General features: G+C 36.7%; 1 long non-coding RNA gene across 1 annotated transcript; it reads right to left on the bottom strand.

Moving 5' to 3' along the window:
* Positions 1–2929: 2929 nt before the first annotated feature.
* LOC115030865 lies at positions 2930–23160 on the bottom strand. The gene is made up of 3 exons (XR_003836435.1): positions 23042–23160; positions 22793–22928; positions 2930–3150 (listed from the first exon to the last, which is right to left on the bottom strand). It is a non-coding gene; the product is annotated as an uncharacterized LOC115030865 (long non-coding RNA).
* Positions 23161–25511: the final 2351 nt, after the last annotated feature.

Genomic DNA, 25511 nt, shown 5'->3' with positions numbered 1-25511 from the left:
TGCAGAGTGCTTACCTAAAAGAACATGCTGGTCCTAAGAGGAGTTCACTTTTCATTTTCTCTAATGAGACTCTTTATACTAGGGGATCAAAATTCTTCTCTCGAGTGTCACATCCAGGTGTTGAAATGTGTAATCTCATCATTACAGACTGCAGCAGGGAAGCATCCTTCCGAGTGTACGTTAGTTCTGACTTGTTAGCATTTGAATAGACCTTGGAAGCAGAGCTATTTAAAGCTTAGGAGTAGAAATATAGGAGGAGGGGAGAAAAAGCAAGCAAAGGGCAGCAGACACTGTTGGCCTTGCCTTTTACTCCTTTTCCATTGTCTGAGAAACCACTTGCTTTTGAGAAATTTGCTCAATCGCTGTACATTGGTCATGGAATTACAATGGGCTACTTAACATTAACTATTTTATGTTAACAACTAGCATAAACTGGTACTGTTGCTATTGCAATAGTTGATATTATTTTAGGCATCTCCAGATCCATGCAATGCATAATGAATCACAACCCAATCTAGTAGGGCATCAGATAGAACAACAGGGCCTGCACATGACAGAAGCAGGTAACTCCCAGGGAGATGATTTTAACGCAAAGCAGAGCAGCGATCTATTGAAGGTTTTCTGTCTACAATACATTAACCTTTTTTGCACTTTAAGGGCGCACTTGAGAAGCCAGATATAGCAGAAGTACAGTGGAAGGCATTGCTATCAGGTTACACTATTTCTGAAGAATGCTGAGGTGTGGGTGAAAGAAACTGCAACAGAGCTGGAAAGGGCTCCCCAGCCGCAGGGGTTGCTTACCAAATGCCTGTGGAGGAGTAAGGAAGAACAAGTCAGTTTCTGTCTTAATCATGAGGAATGCTCATGCCATTTTATAAAAAGGGGAAGAGGAATGAAACTTTAAGGGAAATAAACATTGCTTATCGGACATACTCTTTTTGAGATATTATAAGAAATGAAAATGCTCCTGTTAAACAGGCAGATCCACCACCTCCAGCTACTGCCCTTCATCCCGTCTTTGCTCTTTTCAGTCACCACCATCTCTACTTATTATCACTATTGCCTCCTACTACCAACTCTTTCCCATAGGAGCGAGATGATTCTGTGGCAAGCGAAAGCAGTGTGCTCGCCATTTGCCCTTGCAGCTTCTGTGAAATCCAGCCTGCTTTGACACAAACAACCCTCCTCTGCAAGCCAGTACCGCTTGCAACTCACCACCAGGTATGTTCATGCCTCAGAGCCCACTGTCTTTGGGAATGTTCTTTTCCTACAGAGGTTTGTGGTTTCTGCTCAAATGCTACTTCCATAATTCCTGCAACTCCGGGTGCTGCTTTAATCCCCATGTGGCTAGAGAATAAAGACTAAAAGAACCAAGGCTTGGTTTAATGCTATGCAACCAACATCTTCGAGTCCTTAAACATCCAAACAGGACACCACACCTCTTTATTGTTTCATAGGCTTCACAAATTACATTGCTATTAAGTCACCAACCCCAGCATTCTTAACCCTCTTTATCCTGAATACTTTTTCTCCACAACCTACCAATTCTTAACCCACCATGTTTGGTTATTTGATCATGGCATCCTCCTTAAGCTTCGTCCTTAAGAGCTTAAGACTAGTTTTCTTTTATTGTTGTGATAAACACCTGGTCAAAAGCAACTTGGGGAGGAAAGGGTTTATTCCATCTTACATATTATAATTGATCACAAAAGGGAGCAAAGGCAGGAAATCAAGCAGGAACCTAGGGGGAGAAACTGAAATAGAGACCAGAGAACACTGCTTAAAGTAAAGGCTTGCTCTCAAGGGCCCATTGAGACTGCCTTGTTATACAACATACAAACACCTGCCCTGGATAGCACCATGCATAGAGGCTGTGTCTTCCCATACCAATAATTAATTAAAATATTCTACAGACTTGCCTAGAGGCCAATCTGAATGGGGCATCTTATCAACTGAGACCCTGTCTTCCCACCAGATGAACCTAGCTGTGTCAAATTGGCAAACAAAGAAAAAATGCAGCACAGTTTGTTAACTTGGCATGAAAGGGAGTCATCTGAGAGGCAGAAACATCATAGAGAAAGCTGATCCATAGGATCAGGCTGTAGGCATGCCTTGGGGCATTTTTCATAATTAGTCATTGATGTGGGAGGGCCCAGCCCACTGTGGGTGGGTCCACTTCTGAACTTGTAGTCTTGAGTTCTATAAGAAAGTAGCCTGGGTAAGCCATGAAAAGCAAATCAATAAGCAACATCCCTACATGGCCATTACATCAGCTTCCACCTCCAAATTCCTTCCCTGTTTGAGTTACTGCATTGACTAGTTTCAGTGATGAACAATGATATGGACACGTAAGCAAAATAAACCTTTTTCTCTCCACTTGCTTTTGGTCACTGTGCTTTCTGACAGCACGGTATGTATCCAAAGGAGTTGAAAACTTATATGTTATGAATTATGAGGCTATGAGATGATACATTGCTGAACAAAAGAAGCCTATATAAAAGGGCCATATTCTGTTTGATTGCAATTACACAACATTTATGAAAAGATAAAACCATAAAGACATGAAAAGATCAATGGTTTCCAGGGTTTGCAAGAAGGGGAAGATTAGACAGAAACAGGATTTCCAGGCAGCTGTTCTGCCGGGTACTAAAACTGTGCTTACATACCTGTCCATTTTCTTCCTATTGATGTTTTTCAGAGTATGGAACACCGTCTCATCCTCTGCTTACGTGAACCCTACCCACTGTCTCAGAAATCTTCCAAGTGAGAAGTTGAGAAGATGGATCAGTGGATAAGGTTGATCAGGATCCTTTTCATATATACATGGAAAAGCAATGGCATTCATTCCTCTGAATGTAGAGGATATGTTAAAATAAATAATTTAATTAAAGTAAATTATGTTAAAATAAAAATTCTATTCTTGTTGCAGACTTTACTTCTCCATGAGAGTCAGGATAATCTTTTTTCTCCACTGAAATCTTATCTGTGATTATTGCTGGTCACCCACTTCATATCTACTATTGTGAAATGTCTTCAATGTAAAGTTGAAGGAACCAAACTTAGTTAATTTCAATGTTATCCTTGTCATATTTTCATAATTTCAGCGAAAGCTTCAGAACATAGAGAAAACATTTCTTTTGCATCTTCTCCCTGGAAAATGTTTAAAAAAGAAAGGAGACTGTTTGAGGAAGGAAAAACTTTATCTTGAGGAACTGGGAATAGGTAGATTGATAATTTATATGCGATCATAGAATAAAACTGTGGTAAAGTTGGTATTTGCTTTTGAATCCCCAGTGTTTTGCTACTGCTGCTACTCACTTCAATGGAGGATGTTTGAGCTCTCATAAACTCAGAATCTGTGATATAAAATATGGTATAATTTTATTTAACAAACAGGTACCATACAAAAGTACATATAAATCCACAGAATAACCAAAATACTATAACTCCTTCCCTTCTACCCTGGCCACATCCCACACGCCCAGCATCATATTATATATACTCAATGGTTTTCAGATTTGCAATTTAAATCTAGGTAAAGGAAAATATTAGTAATTTCTATATAGGTAGATGATTTAACACATTGCCGCAGACCCTCTGGACCCCTTTGTCTGCGTGGAACGGGTCTTTAGTCCCGCAGGTGGGCAAAGCGTCGGATGAATGACAGATGCACATAGGAGAGGTTGTGTAGAATCTGAATGTATTTTGTCAAATCGAGCATCAGACTTTTTATGCAGAAGACAATAAGGAGGTTGGGTGACATACCCGCAAGGTACAAAGAGGTTACTGGAATCTTACATAAAACAGGAATGCAAACACAGAAGGTCTAACGGGAACCACCTGGGATAGAATTCATTGTTAACAACTGGGATCAACAAGGGCTCCACCTAAGATTCACTAATCTTAGAAGCCAGGGTCAAGGGCTTTGCGCCCTTGCCATAGTTCCTATTTTATTCTATTGTATAGTCCACCTTCCCCATACGCCATTGTAAATACGTGTGTATGGGTGTAACTCCGCTATAGTTCTAAGTATCTATTCTGGTTTCTCCTTTGGTCTGAAACTTCCTTCTTCCTTAGTGATGGTAAATTCCTGTGTAAGGGAGTGACTTAGCTTTTATTCAAAGTGATAGTGTAGTACCAGAGGCTATTCTGAATAGCAACATTCTTACTGAATTTCAAGCCCATGGTCTTGCTCAAGGACGTTCTAGGACTGTTGGAACACTGGCGGAAGGCTTTAGCTATGTCAGAATTCAATCTTAAAAGGCACTTATAATAGGATAATACTAAAAAAGAGAGCACGTGGATCCATACACTAGACTAACTCGGGAATGGAAAATTAATGTATGGGTTAGAGAGAACACCAGACTCCAGGAGCGAGTTTCTGTAAAACTCTTTTGCCTCGTGAGTAGCTTTCAAGCCTCTCAGCTTGTCGAACTGATTTGACCGGAGTGCTTGGCAACACATGTAGAACATTTTGATGAGATTGTGCTGGTTTTTGTTCTTGTTTTTGTTTTTTGGTTTTTGAGTAGGGAAATTAGAACTGGTTAGGGACCTTATGGGCACTAAACATGGAAACAGATTATTCTGTATTAATATATAAATCAGGGCCCATATGTCAAAGAATTTACATGAGATTAAAATATTAACTGCCGAAAGGATTTATTTGTGGCTCAGGAAATGGCTGACAGTCAAGTGATTGCTGCACACATGCAAAGAGGTTGGTTCTGACCTACTGCATTCATATACAAGCTGGGTGGGATCATACCCAAATACAACCGCAGGGTTGGAGATGGGAGGGGAGAGAAGCATCTCTCTTTAGATCCTTAGCTAGCTAGCATAGGGACAGAAGTGAGCTACAGATTTAGCAAAAGATCTTATCTAAGATAATAAGACAAAGAGTCAGCTTGTGGCCATCACATAGATTTTTACTTGTAGACACATGAACATATGAACATGCATACACATTTGTCACACACAGATAAAGTTCTATTAATATGAGCAATAATATTCAAGCATATTAATGACAGTCTTATAGAGTTGGCAGATTTTGCATGCAAAGTTTGATGTGTTTTTATCAAGCATAATGACCTGTGTATGTATTTCTTCGAGATAAAGAGTGCTACTAGCCACTCAGTTATCTTTCTGATGCCGCCTTCAAGCACTAACCATCTCATCTCCAAAGGGAAACCACCACATAGTCATCAGTCATCAGAACTATTTAAAGAAAATCCCATAACTCTTGTTTTTACTTACTGGCTTCTTTACTATATATCACACCTATAACATTTTCCTGCCCAGCTGTGGGTTACAGGATGTTCCTCATTGCATACTACTCTATTGCAAGAATATATCACAATCCATTTTATATGGATTATATTTATATCCACTAAGTAATTCTTTCCAATTTTGTCCATTATAAAGAAACTCTTCTATAGATTCTCTTTTTGGAATTAAATTAAATTAATTTTATCTGATACATAAAAATACAAAAATTATGTATATTATGAAATGCCAGGTGATGTTTCCATATACATGTATGTCAAATATTTCCAGGTTAGACATATACATTCTGTTTAACACATCATTTTCTTTTCTCTTTACCTTCAAATGAAAATATGCAAAATCTTTCTAGTAGACTATGATTATTATGCTGTTCATCAGCACTTCTCTTATTTAGATAATTTAGATACTATTTAGTTAATTATACTTGTCTAAGTGTAATAAGGCTGTGCGTACCTTTAATCCCAGCACGTGCATTTCTGATTTTGAGGCCAGCGGAGTCTATAAAGCAAATTCTACTCCAGCCAAAGCTACTCAGTAAAAACCCTGTCTCAAAGCAAACAAGTGAATCAATGAATGAATGAATGAATGAATGAATGAATGAAACTAATGACCCACTGATAAGCTTCTCACCTTTGGCTCCCCATAATTCCTCCTGGCTTTGAATGATCATAATTGTATTCTCATCTTCAATGACAACAACTTTTAAGAGATTCTACATACACAGATCTTGTCTTTCTGTGTTCTGCCTTATTTCACTTAACATAATAATCTTCAGTTCCATCCATGTTTTCACAAGCAAAAGGGATTTCAGTGTCTTCTATGGCTGAATCCTATCCCAATGTCCATATGTTCTGTTTTCTTCATTTGCTCATCAGGTGAATATTTTGGCTGGTTCACTTTTAAGTTTTATGAATAGTGAATAACGTTTATAAAATGCAGCTGTCTTGTCAACATACAATCTGATTTCTTTTTTCCTCTGTATTTACCGCTAGGATTGTAAGATAGCAATATATTCTTTTACATTGAAGAATCTCTCCCCTACTTTCTGAGATTGCCATAGTAATTTACATTTTCATAAACAGGATTACAGTTTTTCCTTTCCTATAAATACATCATTTAATCCACAGATGTATGTGTATCGACTGCACATACACATACACATTAAAATATAAGTATGGAGCAGCAGCGAATATACCCAGAGATCTGTAATATATTAATAATCTTGAAGGTTCACACATAAAACATTTACAGTATAGAAAAAGAAACACATTTTGTCATTGGAGGTAGGTAAAACTTAAAAAATCATTTTCAATACTAACTGACTGAGGGAAAGTTTTATATTGACTTTTTACTGTAATCCAGAGTTCCCAATTTATTAAATAATTATAAAGAGAGATAAGTCAGAGCATGGTGCTATAACCTTTCTTGAATTCATTTCCAACCAAAACTTATACAGTAGATTCCAAAGCACACTGTTGCACATCTGCCCAAAAGAAAAAGCAGATCAGTGCTCAAATAATTTAAACTAGCTTTCTCACCCAGAAATCCAACTGCTGTCTCCCACAGCAGATTATCTGAGTGACAGAACAATGCATGTAAAGGTAGGTATGTCAACCAAAATCAAATGTGGCCATAGAGACATCAAGATGTGTTGGTAAGAAGGGCTGCTAATACCGTGTATTGGTGAGAACAAAGGAATCAGTACATGGCACCAGTACTGCTGTGGTTCTGTTGATATAAACATTTATATTCCTCCTTTTTCTGTTTTCCAAAAAAAGTTATCGTGGGACAGGAAAAACACATTTTCTAGCTGAATCTAGGTAGTGGCATATTTACAATGCCTGACAAACTTTTTCTTTTTTTTTTTTTTTTTTTTTTTTTTTTTTTTTTTTTTTTTTTTCGAGACAGGGTTTCTCTGTATAGCCCTGGCTGTCCTGGAACTCACTTTGTAGACCAGGCTGGCCTCGAACTCAGAAATCCACCTGCCTCTGCCTCCCGAGTACTGGGATTAAAGGCGTGCGCCACCACGACCGGCAAACTTTTTCATAACAGATATTGACACAGAGGCAAAAAGAAATTAATTGAAGTTAAATTGAAGGCCCAATAACCTAGTGTCTTGACTGACCAGTTTTTCTGCATACATACAAGTGTGTGAATGTGTGTGCACGTGCTTGTGTGCATATGTGTGTAAATGTGTGTGCATGCTCATATGTGAAGGTGTGTGTGTGTGTGAGAGAGAGAGAGAGAGAGTCTGTGTGTGTGTGTGTGTGTGTGTGTGTGTGTGTGTAACCATGCATGCACTTCTCTCATAGATACTGTGCTTTTCTCTAAATGAATAGACAGGAAGTGAAGGGTAAAGTATAATGCTTTGAAATTTAACATATTTTACATTGTGCAAGTAAAATTCATTCCAGGCAATCTTAAATGAATAAAAGAAATTTAAATCAAACTTACTTCAATTCTACCAAGGAAGTTTTAAGCTTAAAATAATAATAACTGTAAGCCCAGAGCCACCTACTAGAGATTAGAATTTAGAGGGTTCAAATACAAAAGCCATTCATAAGGAGATTTCTGGGTATTAGTCACTGTTGTTTTCATACATTTGAAAGAACTTAATAGCCTACTTTATTATTTTTCTGGAGTACAAATGAACTGTTCCAAAAAGATCAATTAAATAATAAGACTGAGAGGCATCTTTCTATTACTGGAATTTCTTGTGAATTTAGTGCATTAAAATTAATTCCCTTGCTATTATTGAAGAAAGAGTTGAGTCCTGTTGGAGTTTTCATTTCTTCTTGTGTAGGAATAGAATTTTGAACAGACAGGTTGCACAATAGAATCTTTGGAAATACCAAAGACCAAAGGAGTGTTTTAAAAGATTGTCCTTTTTTTTTTTTTAACTGATTTTAACCAGAAAAAAAAAGAAAAAAAAAAGGTTTTGTCTGACTGTTAAAAGCTTTTAATTTCCACTGAGGAAGATGAATTGTTTTGTGTGTGTTTGGTATGTGTGTGTTTGTGTGTAAGAATTTCATGTGTAATACTTTGTATGATATAGTCATATTTTAAATGCATAAAGGTACATTTGGCTATAGTAAGAAGCAACTGCTTCTTAAGATGTTCTCTAGCTGATCCTTAGCACACAGTGAGTAAAAGATTTGTTTACTTTGCTTTGCATCTCAATAAATTATCTGAAGCTAATAAATCAAGCCATTTTGAAATGCCTGCAAAAGTCCCAGTGTTTCTCAGTGAGTGTGTGAATATCTCAGTGATAGTGAAGATTTCCACCTTACCCATGAGTCCCTGTTAGGCATGTAACCAGTAAATGCAGGCAGCACAACACACGTTTATCAGTCTCTACCAGTTTTCAAAAAGCAAATGGCCGTAGACTATTCTTACTGTGAGACTCCAATACTAATCCACATACAAAACGATCTATTGTACTTCCACCAAGTTGCAAAACTGAGTGTGTTGGCAGTATGCAGGGCCCAAACACCAGTCAACAGAAGAAGAGGAACTAAATGTTCACAGCACATTGTGTGAGTGAACCGGTGACATTTACCCACTGCCATTAATCCTTCACTGTAATGGGAAATATATTCAGTGTTCCATGTCCAAAAAATACTTCTTATTTTTTAATACAGCAATTGAAAATGCTCTTTGTAGACTTTAAATCTCTACATTAACATGTACTCAGAACAACTAGTTAGGTTTATGTGACTCTGTCTACTGTCAAAGTCTTGAAGAGAAGAAAAAGTGACCTGATAGCATCAGAGAAAATCATCTGTTCCTATTTAACAACCATGCAAGACAGGGGCAGATATGGAGTAGACCATCTGTTTCTTGACAGTATCTTCAATGTGTTAACGTTGTGTAAGATGCTCTGCAGGGTCTCAGACCCCTTGCAACCACCAACCTGTAGAGGGAACATTGCAGTTTCACTGAGAACTCAGTTTCATTCCCCTCCTTTTATCTTTCCTCTGTTTCCTTCTCTTTCCTTCTCTTTCCTCTCTCTCTCTCTCTCTCTCTCTCTCTCTCTCTCTCTCTCTCTCTCTCTCTCTCTCTCTCCTTCCCTGCCACTTTCTCCCAAACCCTGTAATAAGTGAACAAATCCACAGCCAGAAATACAGTCATGTCCTCAAGGCAGGACTCAGCACGTCTTGGGATGACATCTCATTTTCCCCTTTTCCCTCTGAGAGGACAGATGTGGTCTTTTCATCAATGCTTCCTGATGCGCTCATCCAAGCTTAGAAACTGAGTTTCAGACAAAACTCGGTGACTAAACCAAAGTAGACTAAAAATGATTTTGCCATTCTCTTTCTTTGTTGTTTTAAAACTCTAAGGATTTTAAAGACATGATTCATATCTATACTAATAGAGCTTAAAAAAATATTCAACTGGGTGTGACTTACTTAAAAGAGACACAACAAAGAACACAAAACAAGGAAGTAAAAAAGTTTCTCTTGTTCATACAATCTTCCATCTTACTCAGAGTTGGTCCTTATAGCCAGAGTGAGGTCAAACCTGATGTCACATTGAATGTCATGTTTCATGTTTCAAAGCATCACTTTGAAATACATGCAATTATTATTTTTTTCAATGAAATATAAAATGAAGCTTCTTTTGAAAAAAAAAAATCCAAAGGAATTCAGTATTTTGCTGTCGTTCAACCATGAAAGGCTCTAAAGGGAAAGGGGTGGGGAGCGCATGATCTCACTTGCAGAGGACTTTTGAATTGTTCTGGGCCTCTTGCAGGTGGACCAAGCTCTGCAAGCAAGTGCAGGCGAGATACCCTCAGGCTCATCCTACCCCAAGCTCCCCTCCCTATGTCAAGTCCTTCTCAATCTCCATCTTCCTGAACTGTGCCTGCTTTCCTGACTCTCAACAGCAACACAACAAATTCCTCACCGCCTGTTCTCTCTAATGACTTCTTCCAGGAGTTGGGTGAAATGGAACCCATGAGAATCCACGAGGCTAATAATTTACATGACTTTCTGTTTTTTGCACTTTTGCTGAAAATACTTGTGGTAATCTCAGTTCTTCATAGTACAAACACTAGTTACTTTCTAAGGCACTCTTAATACCATCTCCAATTTTATACTTATTTATGCATAATCATTTTATACACAAATAAGTTGAAGATATTATGGGTGGTTTCCAATTTAAATGGATTTAGACAGAGAGGAAAGCCAGAGGAGGGATTCCCAAAGTCTTTGGGACATCAGCCTGTGCTGGCCTGTAGTAAGATATTAGCATGTGGGCTTCACTGCCTAAATTCTTCTTCCAATTTGTTGGAATGGAGAGCATTTGTCCTATCAGCTTCTAAAAGTAGTATTCTCCACACTGGCTGAGTGGGCTGACTTTTATCAGACCTGCAGTTTTCAGTCTCTTCCTCCACATCTCCTAAGTCAGTATGACTTACAGTATCTACTTTGTATCAACATTTTCCCACATTTTCAATTACTCTTTCCCATAGGCTTTCAAAAATTACCATTAACTTATTATGTAAGGATTTATTATTTCCCCAAGGCAATATGTGCTATAAAGAAAAAGTACCAACAACTCTCATTTAACATCTTGTCAGTCAAAGAATCAACGTTGTCTATCAATAAATGAAAGCTGCTAGCAGAAGTATAATAATGATGGAGAGAAAACGCAAGTGACCTTCACTTGTCCAACAGAAGGTCAATGATGATCAGATAATCAAAAAAATAATAATAACAGGCTGGAGGAAAGCAGACAGACAGGAAAGGGACTTTTAAGAAGGTAAGTCAACTCATGTCTTCACATATGTGTTACTCTGCTCTAATAAATAATATTTGGAGCTTTTGGGAATGGTATAAATATAGTTGGGCTAGTAGAAATGACTGTATTGATGTCTACAGAGAAAATTCAAAGACTATTGGTTAGTCTCATTGTGTAAATAGGGAACCCTACCAATAATTAAATTCTTTAATAAAAAATATGCTAAAAATAATAATAAATTATACTATTTTATTGTTGAAAACAACTTGTGGCAATTTCTTCATACCATTTTCCCTGTTTCATATATTACCAAATAATATTCTGAGAGCAACAAAAATCAATAACCTGTCAGAACACTGTCCAAAAATGGGGTCATGTGAGAATTCTTAGTGCTGGGAGAAAACTCCAAGAAAAGAAGAAAAGAGTTCTGTGACCTCAGTTTCTTTGAAACATAGAATTTTTCTTGGCATGTGTTTTCGTGTTCCTCCCAAGTATAGCAGATAGAAGTGTATTTACAGCTGCTGTTGTTATTTGTATGCCTTTGTGGAAAAAACCAAACAAACATGCTTTTGCCACAAGTGTCTTGTACTTGTGATTGAACATCTTACTCCTGTGATTGTCTTAACCCTCAGAGTACTAATTGGCTGATGCTCTGAATAAAGTTGACTATTGCACTAGACTTTAGTGTGCCTCATTTTTAGGTCACACTCTCCCAGGTTCACACCACCAATTAGAGCAATAAATAATAGTGACCCTGAAGGAGAAGTAATCACAGTTAGTCTCTCCCTCCTTGGTGTCTCCTTTCTCTGTTGCCATCAAAGAATAATCCTCTCAGAACAATCACAATGGCTATGTGTTTCACCCTGAGATGTCAGCTATGAAGGAAGACAAAGTTCCTGAACTCAGCTGCAAATCCAAGGCTCCATGTGATGGTCAGGTCAGGTGGCATGCTCTCCAAGCAGCCAACAGTTGTTCCCTTGGTACCGTTATTTTAATTATTTCTATTACTGCATCCTATCTGTCTTTCTTTTTCCTACTGAGTGAACACAGAACTATAGCCACTCAATAAATACTAGGTTATGACTATTATTGGTAACTAGTTTTTGAACTGAAATATAACTCTTTGATCTTAAAAGTATGATATGTTTTAAGAATGGATAAACAAAATTCCATAAAAGATAAAAGAACAAAGAAGCCAAGGAATGTATTAATGGATATAAAATAGTCTAACTTAGGTTAGATGATAATAGCACTCTATATTTGCATATACAGTGTAAGAATTTTAATCATGGTGTATTAAAAGAGATTTCTGATCAAAGATTTCATCTGTGAAATATAAAAATTAAGTCTTTGAACTTCCCTTTGAGATTTGAAATCATTCATAGTCTTCATTTTTCTATTGATACTGGTGATATTTTTTTCAGGATTTTTGTATAAAAGACTTTGTCATCTAAATTTCTAAGAAGTAATCCCCAAAATAGCTGCTATATTAGATTTGTTAGCTATAGTTTGACCCTAACCTGGGATAAATGCAAGAGCTTCATATTATGGCTTCTCTGTTTATTCCTAATTAAGTATCTTTGAAAAGAAAGTTGCATAAATTTAATTACCATGTGATGACAACCACAATCTGCTATTTTAAAATTGGAAAATTTAGAGTGTGTTGTAAAATGTACTGGAAGATAACACTAATTAAATTCATCCTAAGTTCTCATTATTTGTTGAAAAATTTATCAACAAAATTTAGCTATGTATCCTGCATGGTGCCACAGATGCTTTACAGATGTTCTTCTGTGAATGTAGAGTGAGTTATATATCACATAAATGATCAGACATTGCTGATATATATACATTATATACATATATATATATACATATATATACATATACATATATGTATGTGTGTGTGTTATTATGAACACACTTACATGTAAGTCACCAAAGTTAAAGACCCAAAGAACTCTGCCTTACTTATATATCAGGGATTTCTCATGATTGTTTGATATGCAGTTGTGAGAACAGAAGCCTTCCTTGGAAAAAGTGTCATAGCAATTACACAGCAAAAATGGAAGAAACAAAGTCTTTAATTGATCAACAAAAGGATAACATCTGAGGTATACAGCTGTGACTCTAACTTACTCCCTAAACTTCCTGCAATATGAAGCCCTATCTTTCACAGTTTATTTCTTTCTCCATTTCTAAGTAGGAAAGTTTGTGTTTGAATTGGGTAAATCTTAGTTAGGTCTTCTTCTAAGGAAACAGTGAGAAAGCCGGGTAACCATCTGCTGGTTCTAGTCTCATCATTTGAATTAAATATAAACAGCAATTTATAACATAAGCCAATAAGATTGTCATTAATGTAAACTGTAAATTATTTGTCATCCTCATATCTCTGTTGTTTCTAGTAAATGAACAGAAATATTAAGCATAGCTTTCTTACACATGTGGAACATTTTCTACAATTAAAAGACATTAAAGATTTTTTTCATCTTATTTTTCTGATAATCAAGGCTTTCAGGGTAAATGACAATCACAGCTGGTAAGTGACTAGCCTTCTTATCACATGACAAAATGTCACTAATTTATATTAAATAACAACTCTTTCCATGTACACTTATCTCATACTCTGGTTTTCTCCATTTAGTATACCACTCCTTCTCTTTAAGTAGTCAAATAGTTGGGACAAAGATTTCATAGCTCACCCCTCAACGTGGTATTTCTGGCATTAAGATCCTGCAACATGGATTCCACACAAATTCATCTTCCTGACATCTTCTCCTAGAACTGCATTTCAATAATCAGCAACCTCGACAAAACTTTAACAGATATTTTTTATTATTGTTAATATGGAAGGAGTCAAAGAAGAAATAACGTTAAGCCTACAGCATCAATTTTTTTTTAAAGAAAAAAAATCAAATACATTATAATTCTTGCCTTTCATTTGATAAACAACTGCTTATTCCAATTTGGTCAGGTTGTTGAAAGTCAAACATCAAAGCAGCAGTTAAGTTATAAGCCATAAATTGTTTGCTAATAATTAAAACTTCAAGCATCTTTTGACTTCTTAAGATTCAAGATTATAAATGATGCCACTGTTAACCTGTTTGCTAAGGTAGAATATTTCATATTTCCTGTAACCACACTGATGGTTTTATTTTTTGTTATAAATGCACAGTCAGCATATTTTCAGTGAGTTAGCAGACAGAGACTGCTGGGTACATAGTACTGTACCGAACATAACACCTCTGCAGACAACGCATTGTTTGTTTGTTTGTTTGTTTGTTTGTTTGTTTGTTTGTTTTGAGACAGGGTTTCTCTGTGTAGCCCTGGCTGTCCTGGAACTCACTCTGTAGACCAGGCTGGCCTNGAACTCAGAAATNNGCNTGCCTCTNCCTCCCAAGTGCTGGGATTAAAGGCGTGTGCCACCGCCACCAGGCAACAACACATATTGAAAAGATTAGTCTTTCATAAGAGTGGCTGGATGACCTCATGGATAACTACTCTGTTCAAAATCTTTCTAACATGGATTTGCCTGTTGCTCACATTGACTAATGAAATCATCATTTTTTTTTCTCTAATCATTGCATATAAGTGATGAAAATCACAGGACAAATTTGGAGTAAAAAAAAAATTATTGAGTAGAGTGTACAGACTAGTATTCTTCCAGATATGCAAATTCTGCTTCCAAAAATAAGCAGGGTTCACACACACATATATAAAATGAGTGCTTTGCTTTATAATTTATAAGTTAATGGAGAAGTAAAAAAATTAATGGCATAGATTTTCCTTCCTGTTATATTAAGGTATGTATTTCTTGCCCCAAAGTTGTGGAATTCTCCCAACAGAGAATGCATGCCTTATCTTTGTTGTCTGATATGATGTGTGTTAACCTCCATATAGACCACATCAAAGACACATGGCCATAAGCCTGCTCACTTAACAATGAAGCATTTGTTAACTATACAGCATACGTATGTATTTAAAATTTCAAGTCTATCTCCATGAAGCCAACCACATGATCATAGAAAGTATCCACTTTGTCCAAGTTACATGTGTGTATCTGGTGCTTATCACCCATAATATTAAGACTATTTTAACAGGAAGATAATAAGAAAGTTAAACTCTGGTTGTTCTATCATATCTCATCACTCTTAACTTGATGATATGGTAAATATTGCTACAGCATTTTATTAAGACCAATAATTTTAGAAATCAGACGAAATTTCCATCTGCCTACATTTATTTTCTTCAGATACCCAGAGAAGTCATCAGAAAATGACAATATGAAACAAGAGATTTATAAGAAAGAGTCATTTAGAGAAATTTTATGTAATTAATCACAAAGTAATAAAGAGAAGCAGCTAACAATACTACCATGGTTCTACTAAAACAGTAACAAAATCCAAAAAAGGCATTTTATATAATTTTCACTTTATTTTGTTTATTTTTGTTGGTTTTTATTCTAAATAAACTTCATTAAATTAACCAATAGATGTTCTACCATTGAGTTTGATTGATTCAGTAAGTAATTTTATCCAACTTTTTACTGTAGATATCATTAGCTTTAGCATAGAACCCAATTTATAGATTTTTCTCAAAGCAAGAAATATATAATTGTGTTTTACAAATATTTACTTTGTTCACTTTGTACCAGGAGTCATAATAAATTCATAAATATATGCACCACATCTCCAGGGAAATGTATAATATTTGTTTTAAGTAAGTAACTCAAGTAATTTAGTTAATAAGAAATAAAGAATCCACAAGTATATATTTTGGAAAAATGAACAAATTTGTTCAAAAGAATTACAGTTTAATCCTATTTCTCTATACATGATAATCTAGAATTTCCATAATGCTGTCTTGAAAGAAACATTAATCCATCTGTACATATCTCTGATTGTCTCTCTAGACTCCTGAATGTCCACCGGCTTCGCTAACACCCCAGTTTATCTGATGCTGCTTTTACTATCTTTCCACTCCCACTCATTTCCTATGTGCACTAGATTGCAAGTCCATATATCAGAAGCGTGTGTTTAATTATGATTGTTCTTCTCTTTCGTTTTGTTTTTCACAAGCTGAGCTTGAATGTCTATTGCACATGTTTGAAATTTATTACATGTTAAAAATTGCCATTGTAAAATTCATCTCTCATTTCCCTTGTACACTATTACATATGTTCATGCACATGTCATAGCTCTTAGATATTTTCAAGTTTTAGGAATTGGTTGATAAAGCATATGAAACATAAGTATATTCAAATTCTGTTAACGACTCCTTGGATATCATTGGAAATTTTGTTCAGCCTATTTTAGCTCAGTGAAAACATCTGTTGATTATTTTAAGCAGATTAGCGAACAAGTTAGGTAATGCATGCAACAAAATCACCAATGTAGTTAGCAATTTTAACGTGTATTAATAACCATATTTCTAATTCATACATGAATATCAATTTCAACATGGATCCTTCTATGGCTCCACAGCACCAGTTACATTGTTCCTGGGTAATCCTCCAGTCTTGGATCCACTTATATCACTTGCAATGCATTGCACTTATGCCTTTACATAGCACTATATTATAAATTTCCCTGGAGGATTAGTGCATGTATTTATGAATTTAACATGACTCCTGGTACAAAGTGAGCATCCAATAAATATTTGTTAAACACAATTGCACATTTACAAAGTGATCAAGAGATTTTGAGACATCTTATTAATATACCAAAAGATGAATAAATGAATAAATATGTGAGTCAATTAACACTAAGTAAAAAATGTTTATGACAGGTACTATGCTAGATGCATACTAAAGGAAATTCTCATGATTTTGTGAGGTGATTAATGTCATCTGCAATTTACAGATGAAGCCCAGGCAAGTGAAAAAGGTTATAGCCTTCAACCTGAAATGTCAAATGAGGAAAAATATTGAAAGGTAGGTGTGGTGGCAACTGGCTATATCCTGATGCTTTGGATGTGCTTAGGCAAGAGTATCACAAATTCAACACCAGCCTATGCTACACAGAGACCTCTAGTTTCCAAAACTCAAAGAATCAAAACTGAATAATGTTTTAAAGTCAAGCTTTTAGAAATACTTGTCAATTCCTTTTTATGACCAATCACAAATTATGACCCAAAGTCTAAAAATAGCCCTCAAACTGTCTACACATCCTGCAAACCCATGAACAACTAGGGTCTTATGATATTTCTGGACTCATATCATTAGCTTTTATAATAGTCATGAAGAAATTCATAGGATGGGAAGGGCTGAGATCATTGGTTTAGATGACCATTTTTCTATTACTCAAGATATTTCCTTAAATAGTGTTTCTCTGGGGACATGTGTTTTTAACTTCTTCTTGGTCATAAGTTTGTCATCTATAAACAGTGACAGAACAGCGTTATCTTTTACAATCATTTTCCTTCATCAACCCCGTAACCCAATATTTAAGAATTTTGTGGTTTTAAGGGCATTAGACAGGAAGAAAATCTCCAAGGTAGCCTGGGCAGATTGCCATGTCCCAAGCAATGTATTATCAGCTTTTAATAACCAGAGTGCTAATTGTCTTTAGGCCTAAGGAAACAGGCAAAAGCTGTTGCAGTTAATTATTCAATTTTTGCCATAATATAATATTTATATCTTATGTCTTTGTAGAATTTATTTCCATCTAATCTTGGTATTCTTTTGTTTCTTGGCCATATGGCACCATGGTGGCCCTGTATGAGATAACTTTTCTATGAAAGGGAGTCTTAATGCTTAATTCTTTTATAATCTATCTATACCATTCTTTGTCTATCAGTATAAGCCTCTATATCTCTGACCAATCTAACTTTGTTGCTGTATCTTTTCCTGGAGGGACAATCCATACTTGGCCACTAATCTTACATGCTACAGTATTGCCTACATGTATAGTAGGAAGAGGCTTTTATTTTGCTCTGCTGTCAACTCCTGTAGCCCAGTGAATATCATTATTTTGTTTACTTTGTTCTGATTATCTTGTTTCTGAGAAAGTACAGGCGCATATGTTCTAAGAGTATCTTGGACACACTCATAAGGATATCCGTGGCATCTTTATTTTGAGACACATCCTTCAGGGTGTAAGGAAGACCTTCAAGTAGGGCCAGATAAGGCTATCTCCCTAGAAGCAGGAGGGGTAGTGTAGTATGCTCAAAACTTTCCTGGGAAGCTTGAAAGGTGTACCATTGGGAGAAGGCATAAGGAATTCATGAGAAACATTCTATCTATCCAATATCCCAAGTTGTACAAATATTAAAAGCCCCCCCCCAAGCATGCAACACATGGATATAATGACAAAAAATAGAACACTGCATAATAGCAATTGCATCATTCTGCTCCTCTTTGTTGGATCTTTCTCAAGAAGCTGAGCTGGCTTTATGACTTTCCCCGTTCCCATTATCTGGCTATACCAGATACCAGTTTTTCCAAGCGAAATGTAGCTATAAAAGTTACTTGGCTAAGTAATTAATAACTGGATAAGCAAATTATACGTGGTTATCCCAGTGAAATAAAACACTTGATTTCTAAGAACCACTTATTCATAAAAAAGAGATGTTAATTTTTATGTCCTTACTATGTGTTAAGACATATTCACAGAATTATGTTTGAGAAGGCTTAGTAGTTGATGGTTAATGTTCGTTAATTGGCAAAAATTATTCTTGAAATAGTTTTAATTTTACAACATATCTCCCTTATTTTCCTTCTCTCCTATCCTTGTACCCATTCTGCTACAGGTTCATGGCCTCTTTTTCATCAACTGTTATTGCATGCATATATGTACGTATATACTTATGTATTTCCAATGTAACCTATTGAGACCATATGATGATACATCAGTGTATGTTTTGGAGGGCTGAAAGTTTAAAACTGGACAACATATTAATGTGTTTTTTCCCTGGGGAACACAACCTTTCCCAAGCCCAACTCCCCACAGTTGGTTACATTTCTTTTGTTGCCCTCAAAGCTTTCAAGAAACATTGTAATGGGGATAGTTGTTCTAGCTGCCCTAAAAAATCATTTAGGATGAAAATTCTACCTTTTAAGTGTTATGGATAATTCATGCTAAAAAGCAAAAATTTAAAAAACCTTAATGAACTAAATGGAAAATGTGCTCTTAGGAGAGTCTTAGAAAATACTATGTTCAGTTGCTCATTAAAATAAGCTCATTTTATATTTGCTTGACCTTGATCTGTCTTTGAAAGGTCCTGTACACATCTTTTCCCTTCAAGTCTGATAAGTCACAAATATCTCTGTTATTATATTTCCATTATCCCCCCGATTTCAAATATTCTCTGCCTTCAGAAGGTTAAAGTAACGCCATTTCCAAAGCCTTCTAAAGTCTTTCCTTCTACAGATATTGAACACTTCTTACACCTGTTTTATGTAGACATGAAGTTCCTCTACTTCACCCTTTAGCTCTTCTAAATTCCCTACAAGCTGCCTAGGATGTCTTAATAGAGCCCCATTTCTTTCTTAGTTCTATGATAATAAAGTATGTTTTCTTCACACACTATAGTTCTTACACAGAAATGAATCTCTGATGATAATGTCTTACAGTCATGGAAACAGCAAGACTTGAAGTCACACTGTGCTTCAGCTTGCATGCTGCATGCAGGTTCAAGCCTAATTTTATTTTGAATATACTCTACATTTCTCCTGAAGTTGCCATCTTAGTTAGGGTTTCATTGATGTGAAGGCACAACATGGCCAAGGAAACTCTTATAGAGGAAATTATCTACTTGGGACTGGCTTACAGTTTCAGAGGTCCATTATCATCATGGTGGGGATCATGGCAGCATCTAGGTAGACATGGTGCTAGAAGAGTCAAGAGTTTCACACCTTGATCTGCAAGCAGCAGAAAGAATCTGTCTTTTGCAAGGAGCCTGGAGGAGATTATCTTCTGCACCTGTAGAAGCCTGAGTATAGGGCCCACAAAGCCCACAAAGCCCACCTACACAATCACACACTTCCTCTAACAAGACCATACCTTCTCTAATAGTGCCACACCTCCTAATAGTGTCATTTCCTAGAGCCACGCATGAAAGCACATGAATCTATGAGGGCCAAATACATTCAAACCACCACAGTTGCCATTCATCTTCCTTTTGTTCCTAAATGATTCTAAGAGTCTGTGATGTCTGTTACAAACACTACTGACAGGCACTAATTTATCTTTTTTTGGAGGAACTCAACTTGGATATATGGGGGGGAGGGGGCTTACCAGAGAAGCCTGCTTTTTGAGTATTCAACAAATATTCACAAGCACAAGATATTGAAAATACTTGGGTACTTAAAGTCTGAGCTGTTTATTCATACGAGAGAAAGTGGTTAGATTCTGAAAATATTAAGTAGGAAGGAAAAGAAATGGGGCAAATCTGAGTGGAGCAAAGTCTAAACCAATAGTGCCATAGGAAACTAACTACAAAGTTTTTCTGTAGCTGAGGTAAAGATGGTTCCCCTTCCTTTCAGAAGTCAGTATAAGGACATCGAGGAGTTAAAATATGTCAATCATGAATAAAACAATACTGTAGAAAATAGCAAATCATTTAGACATTAGAAAAAAAAAACAGAAACAACAAAAACAAAAACCAGTGTTCATAGCTCTCCACCTTTCTTCCAATGATCTAAAATGCTTCAATGTAACAATAAAGTATGTTCCCTTTAAACTTTCTTATTGAGATAGTACAGAAATACCAAATAGGCCAAGTTTTCCTTTCATTTATTAGTCTTTTAAGCAAGTACATTTGACTAGTTCTGACCATGAATCCCAAGGAGAATCTGTAAAACTTCCCTAATGCCAATGGCATTTCAAAGCTTTGCATAACTGTATACTTCTGCCTTCTATATTTATTTATTTATTTAGCCCTGGATCTCCTCATATTCACTATGTAGATCTGAATGGTCTTGAACTCACAAAGATCCACTTCCCTCTGCTTCTGGAGAACTGGGAGTAAAGATATGTGCCACTATGCTCAGCCACAGTATTTTTCTTAAGTGGCTCTTTGATGTGTTGTGTAACATGTTGGAGTCTTAAAGCACTAAGCCCTGGGGGGGATGAGTACTGCCCACTGGTGTCCTCCAGACCTGCAGTGAAAACACTCCTAAGAGTGAGCCTTGAGTAACAAAGACATCTAGATTGTGAGTCACAGAACTGTTGCCTTTTCTATTAAGTCAAATCTGCCCAAATAAAAAAACACTCATATTAGGGTATAAAAACAAGAGTGAATTTAAAAATAGTTGATTTTCTTCAAAAGAAAATTGTTATAAACACTAATTAACAGGCTATTTTCTCTACCAACAGAATCATCTGCTTTCCCAAGGACAACTCACTAACTTTGGTAGGATCAAAGCATACGCTGAACTGCTGCTGCCCAGGCCAAATATTTAATGACAAATGTGTGTTTTTAACTACCCTATAAAATTCACTAACTCGTATATTGACCTATGATGATACTGATGATCAAGATCTGTTTTATAGTTTTAAAACACAAAAATAGACATTGTAAGGCATGGGACAATTCCAGTTTGGTTTCCAGATTTGGTTCCTCCTTTAAGATCACCATTAAAATGTCATCTTCTTAGAATATGTTGTTTTTGCAGAAAAAAAAAATGGAACTTTACTCTCTTTGTTGTTGTTATTCATTCCAAGTGATCCAGACAGACCTATTCCTGCACTGTGTCATTTGTACAGATATCTAAAGCAGCAGAGGAAAGTAAGCTATGCTAAGCAACAGAGGCCCATCCTCAGCATTTATAGGTCAAGTCATGCACAATGACCCAGCTCAGAGCAGACATCCATCCCCACATTAGTGTAAGGCAGTGGGATCAAGAGTTGGAGGCTACCCTGTGCTATAATGAGAACTCACTTCATAAAGTAAAATAGAATGAAATAAAATAAAACCTTTAAAAGCCTAGTCACTGTCAACATTGCGTTCTCACTGGCTGGGTTTTTGGATGATAGGCGCACAAGAAGAATGCCAGTGGCGATGTGTGTTTCGGGGCGGCAAGAAGCTGAAGACTGTTCAACTGAGTGTGAATGGACTTCGCTCAGCTCTGTGGGAATGCTTTCAGGTTCATCTCCCAGTGACTGTTAGCTTTACGGATAATTGGTCTAGGCCAATAACTCCCTTTGTCTTTCCACACAAGTGATTCTTTCAAAGAAAAATAAGGAGCACAATTCATAAAGTCACCCGATCAACCAGTTTGGTTAAATGGCAGCGTTTATACTGCCATTCAAGTGACTTCAACAAACATCTTTGTAATTGCCAGTATGAACTTGACCTTGAGAAGCAAAACCCTTGGGGATTACCTTGTGCATTGCTCGGGACTCTATCATCCGCCACCCAGACAGCAAAAGGAGTGGGTTATCATCACACTGTTTTCACATCCTGTTTTCAGGACGATCAAACATTTCTCTGGCCGTTTCAGAGGTGTTCCTTTCTTGGCTGTATTATAGCCTGAGAATGGCTGTTTATTTAGACAAGTGTATTTTATAACTTGTCTGTTCAGTAAGTTTGGAACGTGCAACCGTTCTGCCTACATGAAACATTTTACTTTCTCTATACTCACACAAAAGAAATTATGGCCAGATCTGCCAACATTCTGTTCTCTGAAAACTTGCTGAATAGAAAAGTCTTATTCAATGCCATAAAGAAGAAAGGACGTTCAAAAACAACATTTTCAGCCTGTGGGATGGAAGCCAGGACAGACCTGAAGCGTTTATTCAAAACAGTGATCCTCTAAGGAGCTCACCTGAGAAAATGCATTTGTTCCGGCAGCGACGTCAATTGAGGGGACCTGCAGCACTTCTGTTTCCTAATCAAGACTAAGGCCTCTTTGTTAGGAACAAGGCAGCTTCCTTCTCCATCGTTCTACAAATACAGCAAAACTATAAGTCAGATTTACAAAGAGAGCTATGAACCATCACATTGCATTGAACTTCGTTTCCTATAATACCCGCAGAGAGGAACTGTCATTTTGAACGTGCTGCAGTCAATTTACCTTAAGGAAGGAGCATGCTCTTTTTTCAAGAGAAAGTCCTTCAATCATTGCTACTCACCTTCTGCCTGAGACATGGAAACTTTGGGCTACCTGAGATCTCCTTAGGAATGCAGAAGCTCAGGCCTTCGCCCACACTTACTCAATCAGAATCTGCGATGTAACAAAATCAAGTGATTTGTAAATCACATTAAAATTTGAGAAGTACTAGACTAAACAACTTCATGCTGACTCCTCCAGAGCCGACTGGCTTGCGTGCTCATTGGATCAATGAGTCAGATTCTTACAGAGGAAGGCTCCTAAGTGCATTAATTAATGCAATCAAAACATGAGCAGCTCCCATATGCTGGACGCTCGGCCAGACTGCTCAAAGCATGCAAAAATTTTACTTTAGCAGAGCCTTACTCATAGCCTTAAGCAAATAAAATGCATACTTTCTACGGAAATGTTGATGTCTTAGTATTGTTAAGTCTTTGCTGGCTCTGTGCAATCTAAGCAGTTGGAGAGCCTGGGTCCCCAGGATTTCTTGTAACTGTGCTGCACACCACAATATGTCTGAGCACTTTTCCTGCTCACATAGGTCGATGTTGCTATTCATGAATAGTGTGAATTTACAAGACTTTTATAATCATTATTTTCCCTGCATATCTGTTTCCACATCAATCCCTCAGGAAGAAGCATTAAAACATTTAATTAGCAACAGAGAAAATAAGAAAATAATTGAAAATTTATGCTTTCTAGTGAAGGTGAGTTCTAGGCCAAAACCATGCAGCTATATTATTTGAGAATTAACTTGTCACCTGATATTCACCTTGCAACTCTAAAAGTGCACAAAGAGATTTGTGGGAAAACTATAAGATAAACTATAAAGAAAAGTCATGATGATAGATACCTATGCTTAGAAGGCATATGATATTATTCCAATTAACATGTAAATAGTAAATAACAGGATTATTCACTAATAAATCTCAGTCTGACTTCTGAAGGAATACACACATTAGAAAATAAAAAGAAATAACCTCTGCATAGATACACAAACAAAACATGCCTGAAATTGGTGATTTTAGTACTTATCTAGTGTGTAGAATTAGCCATCTATTGATTATATATATATATATATATATATTCCCTAAATTAGCTTTATTTCCCCAGATCTGCTAAGGATAGCTTGGAACTTTCTTTCATTGTTGCTTGGATCCTCAGGGATTGTATTTTGTTTCAGAAGCTATGACTTTTTAAATTTAATAAGGCTACATTAAATATCTATAGGCTATAAGAACACAAGGAACAACTGCCGAGCCCAGTGTGAACTTGGTGGGAACAGAGTTGGCATGGTTCCTGCCCCTGAACAGGACCCTGATATGAGCCTCCACAAGTGTCAATGTCTGCTGCGGCCATAAGGCTTGTTTGGTTGTAATGTACATATTTTCTGGAACCACTAGCCGCCATGGAGGACTCTTTCCTTTGAGGAAAGTCCTCCAAGCTAACATTAATGACTCCATGATAATCAGACAGCAGAAGTCTCAGCAAAGTAGTAACACTGGGATATTCAGGACAGCCCTTAAGGCTATGGGAAAGAGTTCTAAGTACATGAGTTTGAAAATATATATTTTCTCAACTATGCAAAAATAAGAATGTAATATGAAGTATATGAGGGGCCTCATTAATATAAAGGAACAAAATCAGCTGCACTGTTAGCCAACCGGTCAGAAAATTACTCAGGAAGGAGATTAAGAGATTTAGGATATGTATCAAAAGATGGCCTAGTCGGCCATCACTGGAAAGAGAGACCCATTGGACTTGCAAACTTTATATGCCCCAGTACAGGGGAACGCCAGGGCCAAAAAGTGGGAGTGGGTGGGTAGGGGAGTGGGGGGGGAGGGTATGGGGGACCTTTGGGATAGCATTGGAAATGTCATTGAGGAAAATGCGTAATAAAAAAAATTAAAAAAAAAAGAGTAACATCATTATGGAAAAAAAAAAGAGAGAGGGAATTAGGGTGTGGTGATCACAGGAGATCCCACTCAGCTAAGTTTTTTTCTTTATGCTTACAAAGGCAGATAGATTCCTGAGTGCAAGATCAGCTTAGGACAGAGTAAGGTTAGGCTCAGGTGTGGTGCAAATGGTAGTTTTAGAGCAGGGTTCTACCCAACTAGTTTATCTGGGTTTAACAAAGGCAGAAGGATCTTTGAATTTTTTTTTTCAACATTAAGAAAAAAATATATGCTTCTTGGTATCTCTCAAAAATCAAAGGTCTGGGATCACAGGATGCTGATTCATAAGATAATCAAAAGGAAACCTGGAGCAAATGACTGGATTGATATGTAAATTAAAAGACTGGACCTGTGTTCTTCAGGAAAGAATCTATCCAGAGAATTAGAGAATTTTTTAGGATAAAAAGAGAGAACTGCTTGGAGAGCTGAGACACAAATACACACAGACACATGAGCACATCCACACAAACACCCAGACA

This window comes from Mus caroli, chromosome 4 (genome assembly GCF_900094665.2).
Source record: "Mus caroli chromosome 4, CAROLI_EIJ_v1.1, whole genome shotgun sequence".
NCBI classification, from domain to species: domain Eukaryota; kingdom Metazoa; phylum Chordata; class Mammalia; order Rodentia; family Muridae; genus Mus; species Mus caroli.
Note: the sequence above shows the minus strand (reverse complement) of the source record. Positions and strands in the feature narration are given on the sequence as shown.